General features: G+C 51.1%; 1 protein-coding gene across 4 annotated transcripts in view; it reads left to right on the top strand.

The window, feature by feature from the left end:
- Positions 1-8,585, top strand: part of Mgat3 (beta-1,4-mannosyl-glycoprotein 4-beta-N-acetylglucosaminyltransferase) — a 26,255-nt gene that overhangs the window by 10,255 nt on the left and 7,415 nt on the right. Inside the window, exon 2 of one of the 4 annotated variants that reach the window (XM_048803115.1) lies at positions 287-296. The exons of 2 other annotated variants lie outside the window; for them this stretch is intronic. The gene's annotated coding sequence lies outside the window, so the exon portion shown is untranslated. Of the gene's footprint in view, positions 1-286; positions 297-747; positions 773-8,585 lie in introns of those variants that run through there. One more of the 4 variants, XM_048803114.1, reaches the window with a different exon arrangement.

The raw sequence follows: 8,585 nt of genomic DNA, 5'->3' as shown, positions 1-8,585 counted from the left end.
GGTGCTGGGTGTTGAACCCAGGGCCTTATACACACAAGCACTCCACCACCTGAGCTATATCCCCAGCTCTACGATGGGTAATTTTTTTTTTTGGTACCAAGTATTGAACTCAGGGTCACTCGACCACTGAGCCACATCCCCAGCCCTGTTTTGTATTTTATTTAGAGACAGGGTCTCACTGAGTTGCTTAGCACCTCGCCATTGCTGAGGCTGGCTTTGAACTCGCAATCCTCCTGCCTCAGCCTCCCGAGCCAGTGGGATTACAGGCGTGCGCCACCGTGTCCAGCTTGTGATGGGTAATTTTAAGTATAGGTATCACCTTGACTGAATTAAGAAACACCTAGAAAACTGATAATGCATTACTTCCATGTGTCTGTGAGGGTGTTTCTGGAGGAGATTGGTGCGTGGGTCAGTGGGCTAAGGGGAAGATCCACCCTCAGCGAGGGTGGGCGCCATCAGTCAGCCGGGGCCAGTAGAATGAAAAGACTGAGAAGGACAAGTGGACCTGGGACACTTCCCCTGCCATGAGACACCAGGCTTTATGTCCCTGGGACTCTAGGACGTGACACCGGTCCTCTCCCTCCCACCAACCAGTTTCTCAGGACTTCAGCCTCGGATGGAGGATTACACCATCAGCTTTCCTGGTCCTGAGACCTCTGGACTTGGCCTGAGCCTCGCAGCCAGCATGGGAGCCGGGCCTTAGGTCAGTCTTGTCTTCCTGTGTCCCAGTGCTCGGCAAGGATCCGGCACATGGTGGGCACTCGGCAGGCAGGTACGTGTTAAGTGGTGAGTGACCCGGGCTGGTCGGGTGAGCACCCTCGGGGTGGTGTGTGGATTAAACGTGACCGTGGCTGTTCCACCTGCTGGGCGTCTTCACTGGCCGCAGGTGGACTCCTTACGGGTTCCTGTTGTCCCACTTGGGTGGAACTTGGCAGATGGAAGGTGCCCAGGGGAAATTTACCATGGGCTGCCATCTGACCAGGGACCCTGCAGCATCAGATGTGGTTCTGACTTGCTGTGTTTGGCACAGTGCGAGTTACATCATCCCTCTGGCCTCAGTTTCCTTGTCTGAAAAATGGGGGTGACATGACACCTGCTCTGTGTTGGGAAGATTTGGGGAGGTCCCATGTGTACTGTGCTCAGGACAGTGGCACATGTTGGCATTGGTGATGGGTCATCGTCATGCCTGGGGGGTTCTCAATGACACTTTATAACAGAGGCAGGAATGCCACCGCCAGCCCCATGGCCCGGGTGGCGCTAGCCTGCCTGCAGTAACAGTGCTGGCCACCTGCAGTCATGAGGGACAGAGGCCATGGCCAAGTCCTGACTCAGCCACGTCGTGGTGTCCTTTGGGGAAGGACTTGTCGTCTTCCCGAGTCTCAGGGTGGTTTCCAGGAGCCCCTGAGCTTGTTTATACTCCATTCTGCTTGTGCGCTGCCTTGCTCCGAAGATGTACGTGAGACACTTGACAAACTTAGTGAAGATCCAAAGGAGGGGGCTACGGAGAGTGAGCTGCAAAACACCTGTGGGGCCACAGGGAAAGGGCCGAGAAAGTGTGAGGGTGGATCTTCCCCTTAGCCCACTGACCCACGCCAGCTTCACCTAGCCAGCCGGTGCCCCTGACCTGCCAGTGGCTCAGCCAGGAGGGAGACCTGCTTAGTTCCAGGTTCGCAGCAGCAGGCCCTGCCCAGAGGCCCCAGCCCATCAGGGGAGCAGTCCCAGGCGCTGACGAGCCTGTCCTCGGAAGGGCACAGCTGCTGGGTGTAACCGGATCCTGGAAGCCAGCCTGGCCAGGGAGCCCAGGGGCGGCTGGGTCACTTCGACCTCAGCGGGTCCCCAGAGGCCCGTCCCACCAAGCAAGGTCCCCAGCCTCTTACCGTGCCGGGGCTTTTGTTCGCTGCTGCCAGGGAATTGAGTCTAGACGGCAACCCCCGGCCGCCCTTCACAACTCATGGCCAGTTGAGTCCGGCAAGGGCTGGGATTGCGGCGTGTGCCCCACAGGCAGGTCCCCAGTAAGGAAGAACCGTCCACCAGAAGGATCCAGGCTGCCTCGCCAGGTCCCGGAACCCCACAGTGGTCACGGTGGAGAGCCGCTGTGTAGACCTTGGGCTGCAGTGTTGCCTTCTGCCGGGTCCCTGCTGGTCACGACCTCCTCTCCACCTGCCCTTCTCCACCCGGCGCCACCGACCTTCGGCTCGCCCTGCTGGCCTGATCTGCTCTGTCGCACTTGGCCAGCCCAGGGCCAGAACGCAGGGTGGAGAAAGGAGCCCGGGGAACCCCACTTCCAAATGCTGCCAGGGGGCAGCCCCTCCCCCCAAGAGCCCCACCTCTGGCCTGGGTCAGCTGGCATTTATCCGAGGTCAGGCCCCGCTCTGGCTTGTCCTCCTGGCTTGCAGTATGGTTCTCAGGCGCCTGGGGAACAGCTCTAAGGGGCAGGCATTTCAGCGGAAGGAAGCAAGACACCTGGGTCCAGGGTTGGAGGAGATGGTCCTCCAACACTGATCTCCACGTGATTTCAGGGTCACACACTGCATGGTGCTGCGCCTTGTGACCCTGTAGCTTAGAGAAAGTGAGGTTGGGGCTCCCAGCCTGAGCGTCAAAGGAGCACCCGCAGCCCGCCAGGGACTCCACCCGTGCTGTGGATGAGGAAACTGAGGCTCTGGGGGTGAAGCGCTTGCTTAAGAACACAGTGGTCTGAAGCCAAGTGCTGCCCTCGGCTAGAGAGCAAGGGGACTGGATGGCAGGAGGGCACCCAGATGACCTGGAGGAAGAACCAGAGAGTAAGGACAAGTCACAAAAAGGGATATTTTGAGGGAAAGAATGTCATGGGTGGAGGGATGTTGCCAGATGCCAAAGGCCAGCTGCTCCTGTGACCCAGTGCCCACTGCCCCCAGGCAAGTTCACCTGGTGACAGGTCACCCCTGTGCCTGCTCTTTCTTTAGACAAAGGGGGTGATATCCTGGCCTACTTGCCCATCTCCCCAGGTTCAGGGACAAAATGAAGCAGGTGGCTGTAGTCTGAAGTGCTCTGCACAAGCTCATTCGCAAGATAAAAGTGTCCTTGGTGGGGTGTGTGGCCAATGGTGGACCTGAGGCTCTGGGTTCAACCCCAGCAACCAAACCAAAACCCACTGAAACAATTAAAAAACCCAGGGAAGGGTGGCGTCCGGTTAACAGTGGCGCGTCAGTGTTGGTCTCCCCCTTGTGACTAATGTGCCATGGTGGGGTCGGGTGTTAACTCGGGGGACCAGGTGAGACATGTGAGGGACCTCTCCTGTATGTGTGACCTTTCTAATAATCCACAAATATCCCCCAATCCTGTATGGGATCGAACCCAGGGTGCTCTTCTGCTGTGCTACATTCCAGCCCTTTTTATTCTTTGAGGCAGGATTTTGCTAAATCGTCCAGGTTGGCCTTGAACTTGCAGTCTTCCTGCCTCAGCCTCCTGGGTTGCTGAGATTACAGGCATGTTCCACCGAGCCTGGAGATCTACAAGTATTCTAAAATTAAAACTAAGTTGGGAAAAAAAGAAAAGAAGGGAGGGAGGGAGGGAGGGAGGGAGGAAGGAGCATCTCTATTGCATAGCCATAAACCAATCAACAAACTGCATACATATAGCAAATGGCTGAATCGTGTGTCCCTCGGGGACAGACAGTGTTTTAGTCAGATTTTTTGCTGCTCTGACTGAAAGATCTGACCAGAACAGTTTTGGTTCAGAGGTCTTACTCCATGGAAGGCCGGCTCCATTCCTCAGGGTTTGAGGTGAGGCAGGACATCATGGAGGAAGAGTGTGGCGGAGGGAAGCACAGAGAGACTCCACTCCCAGATACAAATATCACCCCACAGCCACGCCCCATGAGCCACTTCCTCCAGCGACACCCCGCCTGCCTCCCTATCACGGGATTAATTCACTGATTAGGTGAAGACTATAGCCCAATCTTCTCTCCTCCAAACCTTGCATGTCTCACGTGAGCTTTTGGGGGACACCACATCCAAACCATAACAGAGAGTCAGTGATTCATTCAAAAGAACCGGGGAGCGGGTTCGCTCTCTGTTGTGGCTCAGTGGTAGAGCTCTTGCCTGGCATGTGTGAGGCACTGGGTTTGATTCTCAGCACCACATATAAATAAATAAAATAAAGGTCTATCAACAACTAAAAAAAATCTTAAAAAAAAAAAAAAAACAGGGAGTATTACATGAGATTTAAAAGGAACCAGGAAGGCTGGGGATGTGGCTCAGCGGTAGCGCGCTCGCCTGGCATGCGTGCGGCCCGGGTTCGATCCTCAGCACCACATACAAAGAAAGATGTTGTGTCCGCCAAAAACTAAAAAATAAATATTAAAAAAAAAAAGGAAATAGGAGATTTGTTTCTACCAATATGAGAATCATTGAGGAAAACAACTTGATTGGATACGGAGTCTAAATGTAAGACCTGTGACAAATATTAGCTCAAAAACAGAAAAATTGCATGGAAAACCAGTAGTACACCTCAAATTGTAGGGCTTGGGTGAATGCAAGGTACTGGGGATTAAACCCAGAGGTGCTTAACCACGGAGCCACACCCCCAGCCCTTTTTAGATTTTATTTAGAGATAGGGACTCACTAAGTTGCCTAGAACCTGCCTAAATTGCCGAGGCTGGCTTTGAACTTGGATCCTCCTGCTTCAGCCTCCCAAGACACTGCAATCCCAGGCCTGGGCCGCTGCCCCTGGCTATGCGAGAAATATTTAATGTGTTTCTTTCTTGGCACTGGGGACTGAACCCAGAGACACTCTTCCCACTAGTTATGTTCCCAGCCCTTTTGGTTTTTCATTTTGAGAGGGTCTCAGTGAGTTATCTAGGCTGGCTTCAAACTTGTGGTCCTCCCCGCTCAGTGTCCCTGAGTAGCTGGGATTACAGGCGTGGGCCACCACGCCCAGCTCTGTTTAATTAAGTTTTTAAAATGAAATCCCAGTGATTCCAAAGCTGTGACAGGAGAGCAATTTAGTGAGACCTTGTCTCAAAAGAAAACTTTAAAAAGGCGGCAGGGGAGGCAGCTCAGGGCTTGCCAACATGGGCGAGGCCAAAAAAGAGTCAGAACTGAGTGTGTTTCCTTGAGATCTGTGAATTTTTTAAAATATATTTTTTAGTTGTAGATGGACACAAGATTTTTGTTTATTTTTATGCAGTGCCGAGGATGGAATCCAGTGCCTCACACGTGCAAGGCAAGCGCTTTGCCACTGAGCTACAGCCCCAGCCCTGAGATCTGTGAATTTTTTTCTATGAAAAAGTATTGAAATGGTGTGTCTATGTCCACAAGAGCGGTGGATGATGGGATGCAGGACAGGCGAGGCTGGACACCTGAGGGGTTTTCAGGAAGCTGGTTTATTGGCTGCAGTTGGCCAAGAGTGTGGCTCATGCCTGAAATTCTCCTCTGGACCATGAGTCTAGAAATTCTTTGAACTTTATACCCAGTGTGTGTGTCGGGGAGTGTTGGTGTTTTACACTTTTGCAGACGTTTACATAAAAGTAATTTTTTTTCCGCAAACTGCCATTTACAAACCACGATTACCAAACCACGGTGCCCCCTGCAGAAGATTTTGCTGATAGCTGGTATCTAGAGGCTCAGAGGAACTTACATGTCACAAATATAGTGGGGGGGGGCTGGGGTTGTGGCTCAGAGGCTGAGCGCTTGCCTCCCATGTGTGGGTCACTGGGTTTGATCCTCAGCACCACATACAAAAATAAATAAATAACACAAAGATATTGTGTCCATCTACAACTGAAAAAAAATATGGTGGGGGTTTCTGCTTATGATGGTAAGGGTATTCTGGGTGGGGGTCTCTGGCCTGTTTCATTTCTGCCTTTGAACGATCATTATTTATTTTTAATTTTTTATTTCTTAGTTTTCGGCGGACACAACATCTTTGTTTGTATGTGGTGCTGAGGATCGAACCCAGGCCGCACGCATGCCAGGCGAGCGCGCTACCGCTTGAGCCACATCCCCAGCCCCAATCATTATTTATTTAAATCAAACATTATCATCATCCTCTTGGCTTAAAGCTTTATAGAATGTCACAATCTTAGTTGTCATCTCTTTTTTTCCAACAGCTGCTTCTAGAGTGGACCCAATAATTTTAAGGCACAGGGAGCCAAACATGGGAGTAATAAACAGGTTCACGGCAGAATACCTGCTAGGCCAATTAAGCTTTTGAATCCACCAAGAGTAGAAAACCACAGGATGTCAAAGTCCGGAGCAGTTTGATTAGCAATAATTTCCAGGACAGTCTGTAAGCCAACACTCCAGTGTGGCAAGACAGTTCTGTAGCCCCAGCTGCCCTCCCGGGGCCAGGCAGTAGACCAGAAGTGGTGATAATTTTCTGGGGTGGCCATTCATCTCTACCCCAAGTTTGTTGACCTCCTAGATTAATCCTTTTCTAATGGATCCCTAGGTCTTTTCCAGAGACAAATAGTCATCCAATTACAGCATCTTTCTGGTGGGGCAAGTCCTAAATATATATAATCATTCCCTAACTATAATAAATTGACTTGACACACAGTTCACAAAATTTCTACCACTGAGGCAAGAGTGGGGTAGAGCCCCCTAAGATTAAAAAGGAAACCAAAATTAAGTGATAGACCAACATATAGGTCAAACAGTATAAGTTAACAATGTCAAATTAATAACACCAAACAAACCCTAGAAAACCTGATAACCTGATAAGCAAGATTCATATATATGGGAAATTTTGTTACCAAGGGTCCAGTCAGTTGGAGTCACTGTTATCAAATCTGTAGCAAAACCAAGCGGGGAACTACATATATGGCTGGAGGTGGGTGGCAATGCATTACAGTAGGAGGACTGTCTTAGAGGATGAACCGAGTCCGTTTGTCCTGGTGGGAAGATTCTCTTCTGCCGTGTGCTGATCAGCCAGGCCCTGGGTGGCTGAAGCAGGGCTGTGGTCTCCTCAAGCTTGGGCCATGCGCGGGTTAGAGAGCTTCCCGAGTGACCAGAGGAGGGCTGTCATCCTTCTGACCCTCAGTCTTCTCTGGTGTTTCCTTCCGCTAGCTGGTCAGTTTCAGGGGTGCAGCGAGGTCTGGAGTTCACCCCCAGGCTTGAGCCTGGTGTAATGAATCCAGGGACACATCTCTGAACTTTTCCTGCAGTTGGGGTACACAAAATAACAGTGACAGGACCCTTCCAAAGAGGTTTTAGGGGCTGACTATTCCATTCTTAGGCCCGAGGGAGGGTGCAGCTGTGGCCAGACTGACTGGCAATCTCTCTGACCCACTGGTTGGGAGTCTGTAAGGTTCCCCTAAAGCCTGAAGCTGTTGCCTCAATGTTAATTCTCCTATTTCCCTTAAGTCCCCTGTAACCCCCTGATTAGTGGGGGTCCTCCATGCACTAGCTGATAGGGAGAGCATCCAGTCCTCTTGATGGGAGTGATCTAATCTGTAATGGAGCAATAGGGAGGATTTCATCCCAATGCAGGTGAACTTCCAGACACAGTTTGAGCCTTTAAAGTCCAATCCATCCTTTCTACTTTACCAGAACTCTGTGGTCTGAAAGGAGTATGTAACTTTCATCTGATATTTCAACTCTTGGCCAATAATCATATGACCTCTGCCGCAAAAGTTGGCCCGTCATCTGAGCCAATGGTTATGGGGATACCAGATCTAGGAATAATTTTCTGGAGGAGCACCCCTCAGTGTGGGCTGGAAAGGCTTGCACCAGCCGGATGAAGAACATACAGGGCTGGGGATATAGCTCAGTGGGTAGAGTGATTGCCTTTCATGCACAAGGCCCTGGGTTCGATCCCCAGCACCAAAAACAAAGCAAACAAACAAAACAAAAGAACATACAGCCAGGCACAGTGGTACATACCTGTAATTCCAGTGGCTCAGGAGGCGAAGGGAAGCTGGGGTAGGAGAATCAGCCTCGGCAATTTAGCATGGTGCTAAGCAACTCAGTGAGACCCTGTCTCTAAATAAAATACAAAAAATTGTGCTGGGGAAGTGGCTCAGTGGTCGAGTGCCCTTGAATTCGATCCCCAATACCAAAAAAAAAAAAAAAAAAAAAAAGATATTTCTAACCCTGTGAGCGTGGCAGTTCAGTGAAGTCCACTCCCAAGTCCTCAAAAGGTGCTTTCTCCTATAGCTTGGATTCCTGGTGGGAGCCTTGGCCCCTGGGAGGGAGGGGGGTTGTTGCGGGCACAAGTTTTGCACTGTTCCCACGTCACCTGGGAAGTGCTCCAGAGCCAGGGATGTAGGAATGCTGACTCAGGACAGTCTGAATGCTGTTTGGCCCATGTGTGCTCCACCTGGACCCGCCTGATGAAGGCAGGGGCCGGAGTCTCAGGGATGGCCAAGCAGCCATCAGAAAACCTCCACCATCCGCCTGGGAGACACCTTCCTTTTCCAGTCTTAAACCAATCACCTCCATGCTGGGAATATCTTGGCATTGTCCTGGTGGGACCCTCCCTTTGGGTGACTTCTGGGTTTGTGGTGAGGGCAGCTGCAAGGAGACCCATCTTCTTGGTCTCAGTTATGAAAATTGTGGTGGCTACTTCATCAGTTCATTGGCATTTTTTTTTTTTTTTTTTTTAAA

Source organism: Marmota marmota, unplaced genomic scaffold, assembly GCF_001458135.2.
Source record: "Marmota marmota marmota unplaced genomic scaffold, marMar, whole genome shotgun sequence".
Lineage (NCBI taxonomy): Eukaryota > Metazoa > Chordata > Mammalia > Rodentia > Sciuridae > Marmota > Marmota marmota.
The sequence above is the reverse complement of the archived record's forward strand: the minus strand, read 5'-3'. Positions and strand labels throughout refer to the sequence as shown.